The following is a 23,901-nucleotide window of genomic DNA, read 5'->3' as shown; positions in this document are numbered from 1 at the left end:
AGGACATTGAAAATTACCTAGTCCAGTCCAGAGAAATGAAGCTCAAAGAAGTGATATGGGATATCTACAATCATAAAGCTGGGCAGAGGCAAAATCAAGACTAGAACTCAGTAACATTAACCATCAGTGTTCCTTCTACTGAACCCAGAATATTAGCTCTAAAATTGTTTGGATTTTAATGATTTGGGGTATCTTCTTTCTTTTCCTTTACTTTAAAAAAATTTTTTTTCCTATTCTTCTATTCCCAGTACTTTGAATATGATATACCTGGATAAGTCATTGCTGAATTGAATTCTTGAATACTGTTTTAAAATGCATGTAACATTATCTAATGCCTCGTGCCCATTATTTATTCATACGAGCAAGAATCATTTTATTATAGTAACACTTCAGGCTTCACAATATTTATATTTAAAGGAAAGTGGCCATCTCCTTGAAGGAAAGACAAATTTTCAAAGTAGCAACCATTGAAGGAGCTTGAAATGTTAATGGTATTTGAGGGTTTGACTTACAACGTCTAAAAGAGACAGAGAAGGAATGTCAGAAAATAGGAGGTTAGCAGAAATAGTTAGGACTCTTGTATATCTAGAAAAAGAGAAGTGACCCCTATGAATGAGCAAATATCCACTGTGATCCCTATTGTACTTATCTAACAAGAGGATGAGATCTCTAGGAGATGAGCAAAACTTTCTTGAGCACAGTAAAGATCCCCAAAATAGTCAAAATGCAAAAATGAAATATCATTCTATATACTCTTGTGTCCTACTTGTCCAAACCTTATGGTTCTAAACTGTATAAGCAGCATCAATTTAGAGATGAAGGGAACCTTAGATGTCATCTAGTCTGTTTCTCCTAGTGAGCCAGGAGGAACCCTGGAAAGATTCTGCTGAACTTGAAGTCAAGAAGACCATAGTCAAAATGCTGACTCAGACTGTTAATAATTGTTGAATTTAGATAAATCACTCAACTTCTCAGCCTTGGTTTCTTAGTTTGTAAAATGAAGATAATAATATCTACTTAAAAGCTATTTGTAATCTGCAAACCAAAGCACTACATAAATGCTAGCTATTATTACTTTGCCATTATTATTAATGCCATTAATTATTATTAAAAACTGAGGTCAAGAGAAGTGAATTTCTTTAAACTTATAAACACAATAAGTGGTAGAGCTGAGATTTGAACCTTCTGAGATTTTGAGCCTTCTTTTCCCAAATCCACAGAGATTCCTCCTTTAGTGATTCAATCAACAAGTAGCAGATATAAAAATCATATTCAAACACTTCTAGCCCTTTCCTTTCCTTATCCATGCTAGGCTTCCATGACCTCAAAGATCAATTTAATCTCGCAGAATCATGATTTTAGGGCTTAAAAGGAATTTAAAAGCCACCTTGTCCAACCCCTCTCCCATTTATAAATAAAGGAATTGAAGCCCAGAAAGTTAAATAACTTGTGTAAGATCATATAAGCATCTGTCTGTACCAGACTTATTCAACAATGCACATTCTTATTTCAACTGTAAAAATAGTAATAGATTTGGGGGGGGGGGGGGATAGGGGAGGAGGAAGGAAATAGCATTTATATGTCTACAGTGTGACAGGCATTGTGCTAAAGCTCATTTATAAGAAAGAAGATACCCTTGCAATTTTAAAATTTTTGCTTCTGCTTTCTTTTAGGCCTTATTTATGGTTTTCAGACCTGTGGAGGTAGTCCATGATAAAGGAAAGAATCTGACATTTGAGATAAGAAGCCTGTTTCCAAATCCTGATTCTGACACTTAGGGAATCATAATCAAGTGACTTAATATATCTTAGTCTCTATTTCATCCTTTTTAAAGTAGGAAAAAATAATTCGGGAAATTATCTGCTTCATAGGGTGGTTATGAGAAAAGAACTTAAAAAAACTTTTAAAATCTCTGTAAATGCATAATTATTTGTATATATTGTGTATTCTGGGTACATGGGAAGTAATTTAGATATTTAGTACCTTAAAGTCAATGCATGAATCATTACTTATGCATTATTAATAATATTACTAGTGATACTAAATCAGATCTTTATGTTAAACTATCCAAGAAAATACTTCTGTTTTGAAATTTTGAGTCAAATGAACCCACAACTATATGAAGTAATATTGCCACCTAGTGGTGGAAAGGTTGTTCTCTAGCAGATATAACTAGGACAATCCCTGAAATTCAAACTTCTAAGGCCATTTTATTTGTGGGGAATCCATGAATTGTTGACAGTTAATTGCTGACCAATTTTGTTCCTGTTGAGTAATGATTTGTCTGATCTAGCCTATCACTCATTCTCTCCCAATTCATTCAAGTGATGGAAAAGTTGTCTAAGAGGACATATCCATCCAGTTATTTTCCTCAAGAAGATACCAGTCTGAACTGTGGAATGATTTAAATAGATTGTATGACTAGTAAATGTCCTGTCCAACATAAATTTCCTCCGAAAATCTTTCACAGGACTGAAGACTAGTGGAAAAGGACTGTTTCATTTTCATCTTTGTATAATCTCTATGCCTTGAACAGTAAATAGGAATAGATTAAAATTTATTGGATAAAAAGATAATCATTCAGTTCTGGTTTTATGTATTTATTTTTGGACCAGTTCAGTCATTTCATCAGGTTAGGGAACTGTAAATACGGAACTCTTTCTATCTCTCATAGTTCCCTGACTTTTTCCTTCAAGTCCCAGCTAAAATTCCATATTTATACGAAGTTTTGCCTAATCCCCATTAATGGTGATGCCTTCCTTAGTGCTTATTTCCAATTTAATCTATATCTATCTTCTTCAGATATAGGTTTTTGTTGTTGTTGTTTGTATACTGTCTCCTTACGCCCCAGTAGACTGCGAATTATCTTGAGAAGAGGGACTGTTTTTGGCTTTTTGTGTGACCTTAATGTACTTAGAATGGTGCCAGGAATATAGTAGGTACTTAATGAACATTTATTAACTTGTAGACTATCAGATTATCAATATGTCAGCAAATTACATTCTTAGAGAACTGCCAGTAATGAAGTATTTTAGTTTTTATTAAATTTTGTTCTTTACTTCTGGGCCTTTTCTAATCTGTTTGTCTATCATTTTCCATTATGTACCACAGTCATTAGAGTTCTTATATTTTAATTATGCTTATCATTCCAGGAAATAAATAATGTGTTCCTCTTCTTAGTCAAAAGGGATGGGGGGCAGCAAGATGGTGCAGTGGATAGAACATCAGTCTTAGAGACACTAGCTGTGTGACCTTGGATAAGTCACTTAACCAGAGAGACAGGGACAAAGACAGAGATGGGAACAGAGAACTGCCTAGGGTATTAAGAGATTCAATGATTTGCTTTGGATCACACAACCAGTATCTGTCAAAAATAGAAGTTGAAGCCAGATCCTGACTTTGCTGGGTCAGCTCTCTATTCCACAATTGGTCTTTATTATTAATTTCCAAGACAAAAATAATAAGAATAATCACCATTACTTTCCCTTTCTTTAGGTGCCAAATGGATTTTTGAAAGAAACACATTTTTCCTCCAAAATCTAAATTGAAAGATGTAACTAATACTCTTTATCACAAATTCTTTGCTATTAGTTTGCTACTGGAATCTCCTCCAGAAATACTATATGCCTCCTGTCTCCAGGGCTTCTCAGAGAGATGAGATATTTATCTCACAAAATTATTCCATAAATGAAATTTTCAAAAAGAAATAAATGCCACAGAATATATCCATTTATAAGAAAGTCAGCAAAATTAAATGAAGAATCTAAAGTGCTAATAAAGTGGCTATTGGGAGGAATTTTACTGACCCAGTTTAACCTTTTACATTCTCATATAAGAATGCTCATTCACATAACCAAAACCTTGATCCAAGAGTAAAAAAATATTGTCAAAAATAGAGGAACAGTATGAAAGTACAAACATGTATGTATATAGTTAATATTATAAATCCTGGATTTGTTTCAGAAGAATCTAGAAGCTTTTCAGTATACTTTTTTAAAACAATCTTTATAAAGAGAATAGGGAATAAACTTTTCCAGACTGTCATACCCAATCTTCAGTTCATAAAAAAAAATGATCATTATAGTAATATATTAACTTTGAAATAGCTAAAGAGTTATTACTCTTACTAGAACTAGTACATGGGTTTATCCAAAGAAAAATTATCTTTTAAATTTCATTAATGAATAATTCCTTTCAAAGAAACAATTTTTATATGAATTCCCCAGATCTATCCTCATCAGTCCTTACTCCCCAAGCCTGTGGATTACTTCAAGACATTTCATAGTTACTCTTCCCCCAGGACCCAAAAAGTGTTCATAAATGTTTCAAGACTGACTGTTTCACAATGTTTCAAGACTTGTGGGAATTCAGAGTTTCTTTGTTTCTCCTTAAAGGAATGAGTCGGGAAGAGGAGAAAAGGATAATTTATTAGAAAGGAAAAAAGGATAATTTATTAGAAACTACATGCCCACATCCTTGGAATCAATCCTAAATATGGGTATGAATATATCTCCTATAATACTTCTTTCCAGAGAGGTCACTATACATCAGATTTTTTCAAATTGTTCTTTTCCCTCTAAATATTTGTTTTTGCTATATTGGGATTAAGTCCCCAACAGACTAAGAAGAGAAATAAAAATAATTTTACCCTACAGAAAATACAGGAATTTTAATTAAGTCATTCTTTAAAATAGTTCCAATTTCTTGTGCTCCTTGATCCTAAACTCACTTGAAAAGCCATGCCTCTGAATCTTGGTATTTCTATTTTCATGTCACTAATGATAGCCCTTAAGAGATAAATTAAACCTAATTTTTATAGGAGAAATTGTATTCTTCTGGTTCTACATACTTATTTCAATTAGGTAGGAAGAAAAAAACTTTTTTTTCATGTTTTCTGACTGTATTGTTCTGAAAGTGTTAATCAAAAAATATTCATTAAATACAAATGATACATAAAGCCTTGTTCTCACTTCTGATGAAGATTCAAAGATAAATATTAAAAATACTAATTAGCATTTTATTTTCACAACAACTCTGGTAGGACCTACCATCTCCATTTTACAAATGAGGAAATTGAGACAGGCAGAAGTCATGTGACTTGCCCAGCTAATATTTGAATCAAGTACGTGATAGATAATATGTGAATCGAGATTGAATTCCAGTCTTTCTGACTTAAAACTTATGTCCTATGCACTGTGCCACCCACTTTTCTCATGCTCTTTTTTTTAAAGAGATTTATATTAATATGGTAAAAGAAAATTGACTGTACTGATAATTCCTCAATGGAGGAATAATAGTAGACATTTACATAGTACTTTAATTTTGAAAAGCATTTTAATGAACTTTTTTGACTTTTACAATAGCTCTTTGAGATAGGTATTACAGGCTTTATTATCTTCTCACTTTTACAGATGAGGAAAGGAATTTCATAAATGTAAAGTGATTTTGTCCTTTGTCCCCAAATTAGGAGAAGCCAGGACTTCCTGACTATCCAGCATTCTAGCCATTATGTCATCCTACTTCCCACAATGAAGAAGTGTTTGCAATCATAATCATTTCAAAATAGATTGTGGAATTAGGACACAAATTTACTCTTGTAAAAATATTAAATACTGAAGCTTCTAGATTTCCTGTCAGTCAACCAATTCATCAAGTATTTTAAGAAGCTTACATACTAATAGGAAAGATAACAAGGACATACATAAGTATATACAGACTATGTGATGTCCCTTAAGTCATAAAATAGTTGTAATCTACTGAACCAAAATTTCGAGGACACCCTGTAAAAAGGAAATAAATACAAAACAATATAGAATGGTAGTTAAGTACCAAGTAGTTTGAAAAGTTTGAAAATTGCTAGTTTAAAGAACTAACAATTGGGAAGATAAGGAATGGATCCATGAAGAAGATGATGCTTGAGTTGAGTCCTGAAGGAAGAGGGAAGGATTCTATGAGGCACATCCCAGGGAACAGAGACAGTCAAAACAAAAGCACAAGGACAAGAAATCTGTTTTATATGAAGAACAGAGAGAAGTCAATGTGGCTGGACAACAATATGCTGGAGTAGGCATAATGTGTGATGAGGCTAAAAAACTGGGTCAGGACAATGTTGTAAACAGCTTCAGAAGTTAATATGTTAAATTCTTGGAGTAATAGGAAGTAGTTCATTGAGTAGGGGGAACAATGTGGTCAGACAAAAGGGAAGAAAGACTTAAGGAAAATAACTTTGGCAGAAGTAAGGAGAATGGACTGCAGTGGGGAGAGGTTTGAGGTAGGGAGACTAATGATCTAGATCAAAGGTATAATCAGGGCCTGACCCAAGGTGTTAGCAATTTAAATATAGACAAAGTGTAGGATGTAAGAGAAGGTGAAGAGGTAGAAAATGCAAGATCTGGCAAATGAATGGATATGGAGAATGAGGAAAAGGAAGGATGACACCAAGGAGACTAGAATAATGATATCTACTGTAGAAATAAAAAAAAAAAAAAAGTATGGAAGATGGATGAATTTAGTTGCAAAGATGATGAATTCTGTCTGGGAGAAATTGAGTTTAAGCTGTATAAAATACTTTATTTCCCTAAGCTTATTTAAGAATGGGCCACAAGAAAAAACAGTTTTTTTTAAATGAAAAAGGAAGAAACAAGAAATGACTTTCCTTGTAAATATCACATATTTACTTACACACATACATACATATAAACATACATAGCATCTCCATTTCTCCATCAATATTTTCCATCATTTTCAGGGCATTATCATGAAATACATAGCAGTTAATGACTTTTGCTCAAATAATTTTTAAAAAATAATAAACACTTTTTTAAAATGTAATTTTAAAAGTCAATTTAAAATGCACTTCAGGGCTGGATTTATGGTAAATGACATGTACTTCTTCATAACAGACAGACTATTGGTCCATAAGTATTACCTAAAGCCGATTAAGTAGCAGAGTTGAAAAATAGCATCCTGGTCAGTATTCCTCTCTGAGTGTAAATAGCTGTGCTTTGAGGAACAGGAGTGGGGGGAAGGGGGAAAAAGGACAGAAAAACTTAATGGACGTCTGGTGATTGCTAAACTTGAAAGAGGAATGAAGTTTGGTCAAACTACAAAATGAATTCCAGATTCAGAACAAATAAGTGCTAAAGTGGTTTTTTGCTTCTCCTGCTTACTACATTCCTCATCTGATCCCCTTGGGGTAACCATATGTTTCTAAATTCCCAAACTTGAAATAAAATTGAAAGGTAAAAGAAGGGGAAATGGGCAGAAGTTGAGGGATAAACATGCCAAAAAGTAAAGTCATAGAGCCTGAGTTTGCGTCCTGTTTCTGTTGCATCTTGAGTGACCTTTGAAAAGTTAACTTCTCTGGGTCTCAGTTTCCTTATCTGTAAAATGAAGGAGCTAGACTAGATGACCTCTAAGGCCCTTGCTAGCTCTGAATCTTTCCTTCCAAGATCCAATAAAACTGAGGTCACTTGTGTTATAATAAGGCATGCTTAGTTCTTTGACCCCATTTCTTATATTCTTTTCCCTGCACTAGGTTGTATGAAAGTATGTAAGATATCTAAGGTATCATACCTTAGAGATGTATCAAGTTAGGATGCCTAGGAGCATCTTATACAAATCAGAGCACTCTCCATGAAGCATCACAACTTCCTAACCTTCCCCAGCCTTTTCAATGAGTAAGATGCACTTCTCTTGGCTAAAATGGCTTCCCCTCAATTTGTGGGCAATCACACTAACTTATAGAAAAAATGCCTGTACTTTAATATAATCACAAGACCAAAAAGAACCACAAAAGGCCATCTAGTTCAGAACTTCTTAAACCTTTCCCACTTCTGATGCTTTTTCATAAAAAAAAAATTTACACAATTCTGGACATATTAGTATAGAAAATAGAGGTTCAAATCAAACATTTATTGATAATAAATCATAATTTCATAACCCCTTCATTCAGGTACATGCTTCTATGTGGAAAAAAAGTTAAATAGAGGAGATAACTGAATTAAGTCAAAACTTCTTAGATCCAGTTTAAGAAGTTTTGACCTAATTCAGTCATCAGCTCTATTTAACTTTTTTCACCTCTGAAGAAAAACCACCATTCTTTCAGAATTGGAGAGTTTCTAGAATATATGATAGACCTGCCAAGCATGAATTAATTCAGTGTTTTCATGTAATATTACAGTAGCATAAGAATCCTTTAATTCATATAGTAGTTGGCAGGACAATTTTGTATACTTAAAGGTAAACTCTATCATTTTCTCCTTGAATTTGCCATCTTGCTCAAGAATTTTGACTTTCTATTTTTCCTCAAAATGCAGCCCTTGGGATTGTCACAGTCCTTTCTGAAATTCAGTCACCTCTTCTGAGCAGAAATGACAGTGAGATGTGTGTCCTGGAAAATCTCTTGATACTGGGCAGCTGGGAACAACCTAATCACTGAGTGTTTTGAGAGATCCAACAGTGCAATGGGGGAGGAGGGAGTCACTTTTATAACAATAAGTAAGTCCTCTCAGATGAGAGGACTTACTTATTGTTATAAAAGTGGTGAGAGATGAATCAGCAGCACACAACCCAGTGACTTCCATTTTATAAGGTCCTCTCTCTATTCCTCCAGATATCTTGATAACCCATCCCATTTCAGAATCCTGGTCCAAAAATTCATCAAGAACACATATATAACATAGGGTGCACTTAAAGTCTTAGTGCAGCTTTAAGGTATTACAATTTCAAGGCGGGGCTTAAAGAATAAAAGAGATATACTATGTAGACACATACACACAGAGGCAGCCCAGAGCAGTGAATAAAATCATGTTTGGAGTCACTAAGTGATGAATTCAAATCCTGCCTCTGATATTTCCTAGCTGTAGACAAGGCAGATATGACAGGGTTAGTATTCCCTTTGACACTGGCTGTGTAATTATGGACAAGTCTCCTAACTTCTCAGAGCTCTAAAGCAAAACCTGCATTACTAGAGTTCCCAGTATTAATGAAATCTCAATTTCTGTCCCTAACTCTGCTCCCTATAAAGAGTCAATTGAATACATATCCCCTCATTTGTGGATATTTGTGAATTTTTTTTATGGCACCAAACCAGTCACTCATTTCAGTTCTTAAAACAAATCCTCTAAGTCAAAAAAAGGAAAAAAAAACTTTAGATAGTTTTTGTTTCTTAATAAGCAATACTTTCCCTGGAAGCAATTCCCTCTAATCTGAATTCTTAGGTAATCAGGGCTCTGATGTCTATTTATTCAGTGCTTTGCTAAAAGCAATGATACAGTGTAAAATTCATTGGAGTTTTGATACTGCTTCTAACTTTCAAACCAAAGATATAAAATCATAACATTTTATTTGAAGAAATTTTTTTTAGATCAGAAGGAAGCCATAGTTGTAAGGCCAGTTGCTTCTCTGTTCTCCAATTCCTTTCCAGCTGTGGGAAACAGTGAGTATAAGTGGAAAGGACAGGGAAGGGAAAGGTGAAAGAGGAGGGTAAAAACACCAAAATGCCTAACTGAAACCTACAGTACTTGCCTATTGCCTTGAAATTAGAAATCTTGTTGCTATGGGTTTGCTCTTTTTCCTCACAGCATCAGGAACTAAGACAATTCATTGTAAACTATAAGTCAGAACACAGTTCAATGTGTCAGTCTTAATCCTTTGTGAATATAAAATAAAATAAATTCAAAGATCTGTAAAGAAACTAAGTTCATGCTGTTCTCTGTATTAAATGATCCAAGTGCAGGTAGAAACAATGCTTCTTCTATCTTTTGTGGACACTAAGTTTACAAGGGCATTAGGCCCTCACACCATTGGGAAATTTTTCCCCGAATATGTTTTGACTCCTTGATATCTAAGTTAACCCAGTTCACTAAACAGTTCAGTATCACATATAGATCTGGTTCTTGCACAGGGCAATGCCATTTTTTAAAAATCAGAACCCTATCCCCAGTGATGAATACAGGATAAGGGAGGGAGATATTCCAAAATAAAGATGATCTAAACACAAAGGAATCTATAATGGTTTTCATTTAAAAGTCCATTTAAGGCCAAAGAATATGAACAGACAATTCTCAGACGAAGAAATTGAAACTATTTCTAGCCATATGAAAAGATGCTCCAAGTCATTATTAATCAGAAAAATGCAAATTAAGACAACTCTGAGATACCACTACACACCTGTCAGATTGGCTAAGATAACAGGAAAAGATAATGCTGAACATTGGAGGGGATGTGGGAAAACTGGGACACTGATACATTGTTGGTGGAATTGTAAATACATCCAGTCATTCTGGAGAGCAATTTGGAACTATGTTCAAAAAGTTATCAAACTGTGCATACTCTTTGACCCAGCAGTGTTTCTACTGGGCTTATATCCCAAAGATATCTTAAAGAAGGGAAAGGGACCTGTATGTGCAAGAATGTTTGTGGCAGGTCTCTTTGTAGTGGCCAGAAAGTGGAAACTCAGTGGATGTCCATCAGTTGGAGAATGGCTGAATAAATTGTGGTATATGAATATTATGGAATATTATTGTTCTATAAGAAATGACCAGCAGGATGATTTCAGAAAGGCCTGGAGAGACTTACACGAATTGAGGCTGAGTGAAATGAGCAGACCAGGAGATCATTATATACCTCAACAACAATACTATACGATGATCAATTCTGATGGACGTGGCCATCTCCAACAATGAGATGAACCAAATCAGTTCCAAGAGAGCAGTAATGAATTGAACCAGCTACACCCAGCGAAAGAACTCTGGGAGATGACTATGAACCACTACATAGAATTCCCAATCCCTCTATTTTTGTCCGCCTGATTTTTGATTTCCTTCACAGGCTAATTGTACACTATTTCAAAGTCTGATTCTTTTTGTACAGCAAAATAACTGTTTGGACATGTATACATATGTTATATTTAACTTATACTTTAACATATTTAACATGTATTGGTCAACCTGCCATCTGGGGGAGCGGATGGGGGAAAGAGGGGAAAAATTGGAACAAAAGGTTTGGCAATTGTCAATGCTGTAAAATTACCCATGCATATAACTTGTAAATAAAAAGCTATAGTAATAAAAAAAATTAAATTAAATTAAAAAGTCCATTTAAACAATTAAAGGTATTTGTTTCAATAAGAATTTATTTAACACTTATTATGAGTCAGGCACTATGCCAACTGCTAGGGATACAAAAACAGAAAAATAAAACAGACTGTGACCATCTCAAAGATATCTATTTCAACACTGGTGGTGGTAGGGTGATCTTCAACTTGTAGTTTCCTTTATATAGTTTACTCTAGATTTGGAAGGGGCAGCCCCTATCAATGAGGATCAGCAGTTATTCTGTAATTTATACAGAATATGACCTGTACCAGCAGGTTAATTGGCTTGCTCTCTTTGAGAGGGAGATGAGAGGGAGAGAGAGCTTCCTGAATCTAAGCTATTCTCTATTTTCTATGAAAATTGCCCCTCCTGGAAAATTACAAATTCTTTCTGCTGACTAGGTAATTATTCATTTTTTACTTCCCCTCCAGTAAAAAAAAAAAAAAAAAAAAATCTCCTTTTCCAGCTGCCTGTAGGAAGACATCTACTCCCCCTGAATATCTTGCTAACACCTCAGACTGAAAACCTTTAAAACATAATTAATCATTTTAGCCTTCCCTTCCAAATGGCTCTTTCCATGAATGCTCAGCTATCTTTTCATTTTTTCCATTTGCCTGGCCTCAAAACCTCCAAGTCACCTGTCCTTTACTCTCTAAATATGTCCCTCCTCCACCCCAAAAGACACCTAATCAATCACCAAATTATACCCAGTCTTTGGCAATGTAATCTTGCCCTCTTTTTCTAATCTCATTGACACCTCCCTAAATCAGGTCCATCACCTTCTAGACTCTACAAAGATCTCCTAACTTCTAAACCCTTATCCAAACTAATCTAACTTTAGATTCTCATCTTAATCCATTTCCTACATTGAAAAAGCATAAATAATGAGCAAATTGCTTGGTAGGCAATTTCCATATAAAGATAGAAAAAGACTAGTTACACAAAATATTCCTGCTCCCCAAGGTTCTAACATTCTGCTCCAAGGATATGGATGGAATGTAACATGTAACAGATAAGTAAATATGAGGGAAAAGATGCTAATAACTTCAGGATCAAGAAGGGCTTCCTGGAGGAGGTGGAACTCAAGCTGAGCCTGGAAAGAGAGTTTTCAGAGAGGAAGAAATGAGGAGGGAATGATTCCAGGCATGGGACACCATGAATATAAATGCCCCAGAAGTGAAAGATGGAATGTTCAGTTCAAAAAACAGTTAGTAAGCCAGTTAAATTGGAATGAAATGTGCTTAGAGGGGAGAAATGTTTGAATTTTTTTTTAAAGATTAAAAAGTTGGAGGCAGATTGTTGAAGGTCTCAAATGCCAACCTGAGGAATTCTTTATTTTTGCCCAAAGGTAATAGGAAACCCTTTAAGACTTTTTAGAAAATTGATCTAATATGTATATTTAGAAAGATTATTTTAGGAGCTGTGTGGAGGATAAATCAATCAGAGAGACTGGAAATTATGAAAACCAATTCAGAGGTTATTATAATAGTCAAGATAGAGAAGTCAAGGCAATAAGGTCCTAAACTTAAAGGATAACATGATTGGAGAAAAGGGATATTGAGATAGAGATATTGGTAAAGGTAGAGTCATCGAGATCTGGTTCTTGATTAAACATGGGGAAAGTGCTGAAGGTGTGCTGGTAAATATTTAACTAGTTCTCTGAGCAGGGGTGGGGGGATGGGGGAAATATGTTCACAACACACTTTTAAGTTTAACCTGAATTTTTAACATTTTCTCCAGCCCTTTCTTAAGCCAAAATAATCAACAAAATAAACTCTGACTTACAGTATTTGCCCATTTCTAAGACACAAATACTCACATAGAAAATTTAACAATCGGCTCTCACTACCTGACATGAGATGGCTTCAGCATATCCCTGAGTGAAAGTGATAATGAAGAGATCAGAGCCAAAGATGAACCTGAAGCTTTTAGAAATGGGTGATTTAGATGATGGTTGGACAGAAACAAGAGAGTTTAGAGAACGGACAGGTCTGAAGGGAAAGATAATTCATTCTACTTTGAACTTTGAATCACAAGAGCATAGATTTAGAATTGAGACTTTAGAGGTTATCTAGTCTAACACTCTCAGCTTACAAATGAGGAGCCTGATGCTCAAACAGTTTAAATGACTTGTCCAAATCACACTAATAAGTGGGAGAGCATAATTTGAATTCAGGCTTTCTAAACTCTCAAGCAAGGATTAAATTTTCATGGATTTTATTTTCATTACATGGCTTATATGCATCTGCTTTTCTCCACTAACCCTATAAGCACAATTCAAGTCCTCATTACATGCAAACTGAAACCATCACCCAGTGTTTTATAAACAAACAAGAATCTATGTCATACATGTGTAAAATCAAAATAAAACAATCTTCATATGAACTAAAATCTCTGTTCTATTTCTTAGTATCATTCATTTTGGAAGTACAAGATTATTTTCTTCACCAAAATAAATAAAACTTTTAAAATTTGAAACAAAACAAGGATAATCATCTGAAATTTTCTACATTTTTGTTTAAATTTCAATTTTATTGTCTTTTTTCTCTAATTGAAATGAAATCCCTACACAATAGAGGAAGCTGGCTTCAGATCCAGGAAGAACTGGATTCAAGTCCCCTCTATGACTAATGTTGGCTTTGTGACCCTCAGAAAATTACTTAAGTTCTTAATGGCTCAGGCAAGTTTCAGAGAAAGTATAGATCTTCACTGGTAGAGGAAGTCTGTTACCAGGAACTCTTTACCCCCTATTAAAGGTGTTGGTTTTAGAGTCAGAAAGACCCAAGTTTAAATTCTACATGAGATATTTATTAATTATGTCACTTTCAGTAAGTTATTTAATTTTTCCAAGTCTTAATTTCTCCTTAAAGGTCTCCAAGGTCCCTTTAGAAATGATTCTACATGTCCTGTTTCAACCCCTATCTCTATCATGGTGTATAGACATATAATCAGTTTAATAAGAAAATCTGTTAGATCAGTCGAAACTAGTTTAAAAATAAGAAACATAAGAAGCAAAAAGACAAAATTAAAAGTCTAAATCCAGGAAATATCATTCATTATATTAATCATTGTGATTCACAAATAATATTGTGACAGAGAGGAAAACCTTTGTGTTTTGTAATAATAATAAAAATTAACATTTATATGGGTGCTCATTGGGTGCTAAGAACTATGTTAAACAATTTGCAAATATCTCATTTGGTCTTTACAACAACCCTGAGCAATAAGCACTATTATTATTATTATTATTATTCCTGTTTACAAATGAGGGATTTGTCCAAGATTATGTAGCTATTAAGTATCTGAGATCAAATTTGAACTCAGGATTTCCTAACTCCAGACCCAGCTCTCAACCATCTCACTGCCTCTGTATAAATGTTTTCACTATAGGAATCATGAAACCTATTAAACTGAAAGTACAATGGAAAAGTGAATATATAGAATATGTTAGCAGTACAAGATAAATTTTTCCAAAGATGCTAAAGCTTTTTAACTAGGAAAAGGAAAGATTTTCAAAAATCATATCTGTGATACCAACAACATAGATTACATTTTATAAAGGCTGCTTAAAGGAACTGATAGGTGTAAGAACTCTCATTCAAGAGCTGCTAGTATTGATTGTTGTGGTTAAAATAATACTTACAGATCACACCAAAGCAGTTTCAAATGTGGATAACATGGTGGGAAAGAGAATTACCCATATGTTTGAAGATTGTTCAACTCAATTAGTTGGGAAATTAAAATCATCTTATTTTGCATTGCATATGTAATATATACTTGAAACAGATATTAAGGAAGAATTGTTATTTTGCAAATTTCCCAGATCTTGCTGAAGCTAGGACTATTGCTCTATTCATTGTATCACCTAGTTTCCCACATATCAGTAATATAATGATTATCTTTATAAGTTATGTATATAAAAATGATGAAGAAACATCAATAAATCATTGCACATTTAAAATCTGTGCTTTACAGAAATTTTAAAATAAGGACAGGAAAAATACTAGACCATACATGTTACTTCCAGATTAATAAACTCTTGTCAGCATTATTTGGCATCCTCCCAGCAATGAGACTTAAAGAGTAGCATTGGGAACTGAGAAATTAAGTGAGTACTAGGATGATACCACCAGTGTACCTCAAAGGTACGGTTTGAATGAAGGTTTTCTTGGGTCTGAGGCCAGTTCTCCATCCACTAAATCATGCTGATGTTATCAAACTGTAATAAATTCTTAATTTAAATAGGAAGTTTTAAAAAATATTTGTTCAGATTATTTTATGGAAGAAGCAACAATTATTTTGTTGGGGGAGGGCATTTCAATAAAATGTTTGGAAATGGCTGTTATGTTGGATTTTTTTTTTTTGTCATAAGGATAGATGGATTCAATCAAAAAGTAAAGGTGTGGGAGGGTTGAAGTGACAGTGATATAAAGTTAAAAATATCAATAATATCAATAATAAAATGTATTTCTTAATAGTAGTGAATGGGTAGCTAGGTGGTACAGTAGACAGAATACTGGTCCTGGACTCAAGAGTATCCATGTTTAAATATAGCCTCAGACATTTGACACTTATTAGCTGTGTGATCTTGGGCAAGTCTTATTACCCCTGATTGCTTCCTCCATCCCCCCAAAAATAGTGAAATGAAGACTGGACTATAAAGCTAAAAAAAAGGAGTAATACTTGAGTAATCTCATTTTCTTTTTCTCTCATGGAGTTATTAGGCTGATAGAGCAAGGTAATAATGTATTTATAGGTTACCTAGAATTTTGTAAAACATTTGACAAAATCTCTTATGTTTTTCTTATAGATAAAATGTAGAAATTCAGCGCTAGGTGACTGGCCAGACCCAAAGGAATTTTGGGTCTTTCCAGTGCCTATCAAAGGATAGTCATTAACAGCTTTATGCTTACTATGAAAGAGGGTTCCATCAGGATGTCCCACATATCTGTGTTGGTACAATATTTTATTTGTGACATGAAAAATTACAAATATATTTTAGATACTATAGATCATTGAGAGATGAGTGAACATGATTTATGATAGAGTTAGGATCCAAAAACATATTTTAAATCAGTGAACCTAGTAAGATAAAATTGACTAAGGATAAAAATCTTAACTTTGGGGTTGAAAAATTAGCTTCACATGTACACAGTGGCACAGACATGGCTAGATTTCAATATATTTGAAAAAAAATTAGGAAATGGAGGTTGGTTGACTACAACCTCAATTTATTATAAATCAACAATGATATGGCAGCGCCCAAAATAATGAAATCCTAAACAAGAATCCTAGTGTTTAAGACTAGAGAAATGAAAATATTACTGTGCTTTCTGAAACTCAATACTAAGTAATGCAGTGGATACAGTTCTGGTCTGGAGTTAGGAAGGTCTGAATACAAATCCAGAATCAGACACTAGCTGTGTGATGCTGGGGAAATAACTTTGCATCTGTTTATTTTGATTTTCTCAACTGTAAAATGGAGATAATAGTACCTAACTCATAAGCTTTGTTATAAGGATCAAATGAGATATTTGTAAAGTGTTTAGCACAATGCCTAATACATAGTAGGCACTATATAAATGCTTAATCCTTGTTCTTTCCTCTGTTTATTCTCCTAACTGTAGAGTTGAGTTTTTGTGATTGGTACTGTATTTTTAAGGACACTAATATGCTTGAAAGCATCTACAGGGAGATGATTTGGACTCAAGGAAAGTCCATTTGAAGGAATTAAGGATGTTTAGCCTTGAGAAGAGAACATTTAGGCAGAGACTTCTTACCTATCTTCAAGTATTTAAAATGTTTTGTAGAAGAGACCAGATGTCATAAAAATCACAGATCTCAGAGTAGAAAGGAACCATTGAAACTAATCAGTTCAACCCATAGAAGAATAGGAATCCCCTTTGTACACAATACCTAGGAAGTGGTCATTCAGCCTTTACAGGAAGACTTTAAAGGAGAAAACCAGCACCTGTCAAAGCATCACATGTTACTTTTGGATGACTTAGGGGCTTAAGGAAGCAGTCAAACCTACATTTGGCAAATTGTACCTCCTAGTTCCTGGTTCTATCCTTTGAGGACAAGTAGAGCAAATCGAATCCTTCTTCAAATAACTTTATGAGTACCCCCAAAGGTTTCTTTTATGCATATAACAAGAACCATTTTTCTTCAACCAGTACCAATATTCCATGATCCTACAGCCTTTTACCACCCTGATTTCTCAACTCTGCATGCTCTATAGCATATCAGTAAATTTATTCAACTTATCCCCAGAGGATAGAACAAGGAACAATGAATAGAAGCTCCAAAGTGTTCAATTTATTTAAGCTTGATATTAGGGGAAATTTACTAACATTTAGAAAGATTCAAAAGAGAAATTCTAAAGTTTGTGGGTACCTTTTCTATGGAGGTATCCCAAAGCTAGACAACCATTGTGTTAGATTGTAGGAGCATTATCCTCCAAGAACAGGTTTGACTAGACCAGGAGTTCTTAATCTAGTGACCATTAACTAACTGGTTTTTAAAAATATTTTGATAGGATTCTGGAAACATGGTAGAGTAGGTCAAAAAATTTTCAGCTCTTCAAAAACAAACAAACAAAAAAAAAAAAGTCTCAGAGCAGCAGAAATAGCAATTGTCCCCTTAAGACAATTTGAATGCTCTAAATCACTATTGATTAGAGAAATGCAAATTAAAACAACTTTGAGGTACCACCTCATATGCATTAGACTGGCTAAGATGACAGGAAAAGATAATAACGGTTGAAGGGAATGTGGGAAAACTGGGACACTAATTCATTGTTGAAGAAATTGTAAACTGAATCAGTTCTGGAAAGCAATTTGGAACTATGTCCAACAGGGCTATAAAACTATGCATACTCTTAGACCCAGCAGTACCATTACTGGTCTGTATGTCAAAGAGATTATCAAAGAGGGAAAAGGAACCACATGTGCAAAGATGTCTTTGGTAGCTCTTTTTGTGGTGGCAAGGAATTGGAAATTGAGCGGATGCCCATCAACTGGAAAAGTTATGGTGTGTGAAGGTAATGGAATGTTATTGTTCTATAAGAAATGATGAGCAGGCTGATTCCAGAAAGGCCTGAAAAGACTTACAGGAATTGATCCTGAGTGAAGTGAGCAGAACGAGGAGAACAGTGTAACTGGTAACAGAAAGTCTGTATGATAATCAACTATGATAGAATTATCCCTTCTCAGAAATACAATGATCCAAGACAAATCTAATAGATTTACAATGGAAAATGCCATCCACATTCCTAGAGAGAACTATGAAGACTGAATGCTGATCTCAAAGCTTGCGATTTTCTTTGTTTATTTTATTTGCTTTTTCTTTCTCTTGATTTTTTTCCCCCTTTTTGCTTGGTTTTTCTTTCACGGCCTCATTAATATGGAAATATGTATCAAATGATTGTATATGTATAACTATATTGGAGTGCTTGCTGTCTTAGATGGGAGGGAGAGAGAAAAATTGGAACTCAAAATTTTACAAAAATAAAAGTTTAAAACTGTCTTTATTATGTAACTGGAAAAAATGAAATACTATTGAGAAAAACAAACAAACAAACAAACAAACAATTTGAGAAGACCCCAAGCTAGACCTGAATTCCAGAAGTGACAGGTTAACCTGAGTGAAGTGCAAACATCTCCAGGCTGACTCTGCAGTATAGAGACCCAACAAGCCTTGAAGGCATATAGATTGAGAGAAAGCCCTAGTGTTAGAAACTTTCATCTTGCATGGGGTCTGACGATTGAATGGAAGACTGGCAGACCTTCCATTGTTAAGGGATGCCAAGCACATATATGCTGACCAGATGTAACACCACTGTGGCTGCCAGGAGGAGGCTACCACACACCCACTGAGTGCAATAGCAAAGGGCAGGGACTCTGTTGGCTGTGGCCACTTGCAGGGGATCAAAGATCAAAGTCCCTGATTTCAGTTCTGGAGCAGAGAGAAGAATTGTAGCTTGCAGCCATCCAAGGAACCACAGGAAACAAGATCATTTGTGGGACAGTGTGGCTGGAGGCCCTTGCTGAGGGTTAGAAGTGAAAAAAGAGTCGAAGGTTGTACTCTGAGAAAGACCTCAGAAAATAGCAGTAAGAAGGACCTGAGGCTTGGGGAATTATTTCTGTACCTCAGGAATAGACTTGATTATACTAATAGCTGCTTTAAAATAATAATAATAAAAAGTAGATAAATAAAACTGAGTAAGCAAAGGAGGAAAAAGTCCAACCATAACTAGCCCCATAGCTAATTATTATGGGGCTAGAGAAGATGTGGATTCATCTTCAGAAGAAGTTAATAGAGCTTAAAAAGCCACTTTTTTTTCAATAATAAACATCAATTGATCTCAGAGATAAAATGGTTCATGGAAGAACTTTAAAAATCAAATAAGACAGATCAAGAAAAATTAGAGGGGGAAATAGGAGCAATCCAAGGAAATATAGAAAATTATGAAAAGTAAATCAAACAACTGGAACTAGAGAATCAAAAACTTAAGAAAGATAAAAATACCTTGAAAACCAAAATTGGGCAAGGAGAAGCTAATGATATTGTAAGACATTAAGAAATCATAAAAAACAAAATCAAGAAAATGTAAAAATAGAAGAGAGACTGAGAAACAACTTATCTAAAGAATAGATTGAGGAGAAATAGTGTAAGAGTCAGATTACCTGACAAATTTACCCATAAAATGAGTAAATTACAATATAAAAAAAAAAGAATTTTGATACAATATTACAAAAAATTATCAAGGAAAATTACCTTTAAATTCTTGAACAAGAAGGTGAAGAAATAGAAAAAAAAAAATCTACTAATCATCACCTGAAAGATATCCCAGAAGGAAAAGTTACAAGAAGATAATACAAATTTCAAAGTGTCCAGATTAAGAAGAAAATATTAAAGCAACAAGAAAAAAATTGTAAATATCATGAAGCCACAATAAGGATTCCATAAGACATAGCAGCTACTTTGCTAAGGTAAATTGCATGCAATGGATAGGATGAGAAAAACCAGGAAGGAGGAAAATATACAAGTTTTTGTTTTTTAGAATGTGAATGGGTCAAATTTGTCCACAAAATGGAAATGGATAACAGACTAAAAGTTTGTATTTAACAATTTCAGAAAACAGTATAAAAATGAGAAATACATACAAAGATAAAATAAAGGGCACAGGTAGAATTTAATATGTAAAAATCCAAGGACAATAATCGTGAGCAAAGACAAAGTTAAAGATAAAATAGATTTAATCAAAAGTGAAAAATTGAGAAACTACATTACATTTCAGCAATATTATTCAATATTGTTTTACACTATTTAAAATGCTTAGACAACATAAAATACCTGAGGAAATACCTGCCAAAACAGACACAGAAGCTATATGACCATAAACATAAAATGCTTTTTATACAAATAAATTTAGAGAGGAGGGTTCCAGGAAGATGGCTCAGTAGGTTGGTAAATTTCAAGTTTCCCAGATTTCCTCCACAAACAAAACAAATGTGTGCCTCAGGACAAACATAGACTGGTAAAAAATCAAGACTTGGAGCACAACAGGGATGCTCCAAGTACAACACAAGAATATCTGAAGAAAGACCCCAGGCCATTTCTGGAAACACCAAGTGGGAATTCCTGGGATTAGCTGGGCGTGGTTGGAGCCTAAATAGGAGCCACAGGAATTTTTATTTGGTCTGTTTCTGGAGTTAGAAAGACTGGGAGAATCTCAGTTTAATCCTAATCAGAACACCAGACCCAGCTGTGCTGCAAAGACTTGGCCCTGAGTGAGAAGGAACCAGCATATCCATGAACAGGGACACTACTGGCTACAGGTACTTGTGGAGCTCTTGCAGTTTGGAGTTCCAGGTCAGAGGGGAGAGCTGAGGAAAAGCTCCTCCACCCCACCTCATGCCACAATTAGAAGTGCTTCAACTGAGGTTTCTTATTTTAAAAAATGATCTGTCAAAGAAGAAAGAATGCTACCTGGGAACAGAGAAGACCAGGGTTCATCTTCAGAGGACACTGAAGTAAAAAAAGTTTCTATCCCAAAGAGTAATGTGAAATGGCCCCCTACCCAGAGAAAATTTATAGAACTCAAAAAAGAATTTAAAAAATAAGAGACATTTCATTGAGGAAAAATTAATTAATAAAAACCATGAAAGAAAAACAAGTTATGAAAAAAAAAGTTAATCAACTAGAAAAGGAGATAGAGTCTCAAAAATGAAAATAACCCTTCAAAAACAAGAATTGGGAAAGGAAAAACCAGTGAAGCTATGAGAGAACAAGAAATAACAAAACATTGTTAAGAATGAAAAATTAGAAAAGAATGTAAATCTTTATTTTTATTTTTTAAGAACAAAAGATCTGAAGAACAGATAAAGAAGAAAAAATATAAGAATAATTGCACTGCCTTAAAATTGTGACCAAAATCAAAATGGGTTCATGATCTAGGCATAGAGAATGAGATTATAAATAAATTGGAAGAGCATAGGATAGTTTACCTCTCAGACCTGTGGAAGAGGAAGGAATTTATGACCAAAGAAGAACTAGAGATCACTATTGACTACAAAATAGAAAATTTTGATTATATCAAATTGAAAAGTTTTTATATAAACAAAAGTAATGCAGGCAAGATTAGAAGGGAAACAATAAACTGGGAAAACATTTTTACAGTCAAAGGTTCTGATAAAGGCCTCATTTCCAAAATATATAGAGAATTGACTCTAATTTATAAGAATTCAAGCCATTCTCCAATTGATAAATGGTCAAAGGATATGAACAGACAATTTTCAGATGATGAAATTAAAACTATTACTACTCATATGAAAGTGTTCCAAATCACTATTGATCAGAGAAATGCAAATTAAGTCAACTGAGATACCACTATACCCTGTCAGATTGGTTAAGATGATAGGAAAAAATAATGATGAATGTTGGAGGGGATGCAGGAAAACTGGGACACTGATACATTGTTGGTGGAATTGTGAACACATCCAGCCATTCTGGAGAGTAATTTGGAACTATGCTCAAAAAGTTATCAAACTGTGCATACCCTTTGACCCAGCAGTGGCTCTACTGGGCTTATACCCCAAAGAGATACTAAAAAAGGGAAAGGGACCTGTATGTGCCAAAATGTTTGTGGCAGCCCTGTTTGTAGTGGCCAGAAGCTGGAAAAATGAATGGATGCCCATCAATTGGAGAATGGTTGAGTAAATTGTGGTATATGAATGTTATGGAATATTATTGTTCTGTAAGAAATGACCAGCAGGACCAATACAGAGAGGATTGGCGAGACTTACATGAACTGATGCTGAGTGAAATGAACAGAAGCAGGAGATCATTGTATACTTCAACAACAATACTTTATGAGGATGTATTCTGATGGAAGTGGATTTCTTCAACAAAGAGAAGATCTAACTTAGTTTCAATTGATCAAGGATGGACAGAAGCAGCTACACCCAAAGAAAGAACATTAGGAAATGAATGTAAACTGCTTGCATTTTTGTTCTTCTTCCTGGGTTATTTATACCTTCTAAATCCTATTCTCTGAGCAACAAGAGAAATTGTTGTTCTGCACACACATATTGTATCCAAGATCTACTGTAACCTATTTAACATGTATAAGATTGCTTGCCATCTGGGAGAGAGGTGGAGAGGGAGGGGAAAAATCGGAACAGAAGTGAGTGCAAGGGATAATGTTGTAAAAAATTACCCTGGCATGGGTTCTGTCAATAAAAAGTTATTTTTAAAAATCATAAAAAAAAATTGTGACCAAAAAAGGAAACTTGACACAATAATGCAAGAAATAATCCAAGAAAAATGTTCTGTGAGTAATAGAACATGAGGAGAAAATAGAAAAAAAAAAAAAATAGCCATGCAGTCACCTCAAAGAGATCCTTTGTGGAAAACATACAGGAATATTATTGCCAAATTTTGAAACCCCCAGATCAAAGAGAGAATTTTGCAAGAAACAAGAAAAAAACAATTCAAATACAATGGAATTTACAATTAGAATTGTACAGGACATAACAGCAATCACAATAAAAGATCACAGGTCCTGCAATCATATCTACTAACAATCAGAAGAGCTAGGCCTAAAGCCAAAAATATCATATCCAGCAAAATTATCTATAACATCGAATGAGGAAAAAAAATGGACTTATAACAAACTTGCAGATTTTTAGGACTTTCTATTAACCAAACCCAAACTTAGTAGAAAATTTTAATATATAAGAACCAATATCAAAGATGAATTTCAAGGAATTCAACATGGACAAATTGTTTTTTACATAGGAAATATATAGCATATGTTTAAGATTGACACCAATAATAGGGTAGCTCAAATGAAAGATTGGGGCAAAGTTAAAGTAAAAATAGTAATCATGTTATACAAATGAGGTGCAGAGGAAGAATAGACACAGAAACTTTAGAAGGAGGAGAAAGACTCACAATTCTGAAAAACGACTCACATTGGGAATGGTTTAAATAGGCAACACTGCATATATACTATGAAGAGTATAGAACCCTCCAAAATCTATAAAGAAATAAAGGGAGACAGGCAGACCAGGAAGCAAAGGGTGAGGGAAGAAGACAAGGGAGGGATCCATTGGTTGGGGAAAGTTAAGTAATAGCAAGGCAAGTAAAGGAGCAGATTTAAAGCAAAGAGTTTGTAAGGATAGGAAAGACATGGGTGTGTGTAGGGGTGTTTGTGAATATGTATGTGTATGTACATATCCATATATGTATACATAAATATATACTTTCTTAACTAAAGCCTGCTTGGGAGTGGATA

The 23,901-nt window shown here is 34.4% G+C and overlaps 1 protein-coding gene across 1 annotated transcript in view; it reads right to left on the bottom strand.

Moving 5' to 3' along the window:
• The window catches only part of SLC26A7 (solute carrier family 26 member 7), a 193,306-nt gene extending 180,197 nt beyond the window's left edge, over positions 1-13,109 (bottom strand). The window contains exon 1 of the mRNA XM_031946971.1: positions 12,919-13,109. The gene's annotated coding sequence lies outside the window, so the exon portion shown is untranslated. The remainder of the gene's footprint in view (positions 1-12,918) is intronic.
• Between the last annotated feature and the right edge of the window lie 10,792 nt (positions 13,110-23,901).

This window comes from Sarcophilus harrisii, chromosome 1, assembly GCF_902635505.1.
Source record: "Sarcophilus harrisii chromosome 1, mSarHar1.11, whole genome shotgun sequence".
Lineage (NCBI taxonomy): Eukaryota > Metazoa > Chordata > Mammalia > Dasyuromorphia > Dasyuridae > Sarcophilus > Sarcophilus harrisii.
Note: the sequence above shows the minus strand (reverse complement) of the source record. Positions and strands in the feature narration are given on the sequence as shown.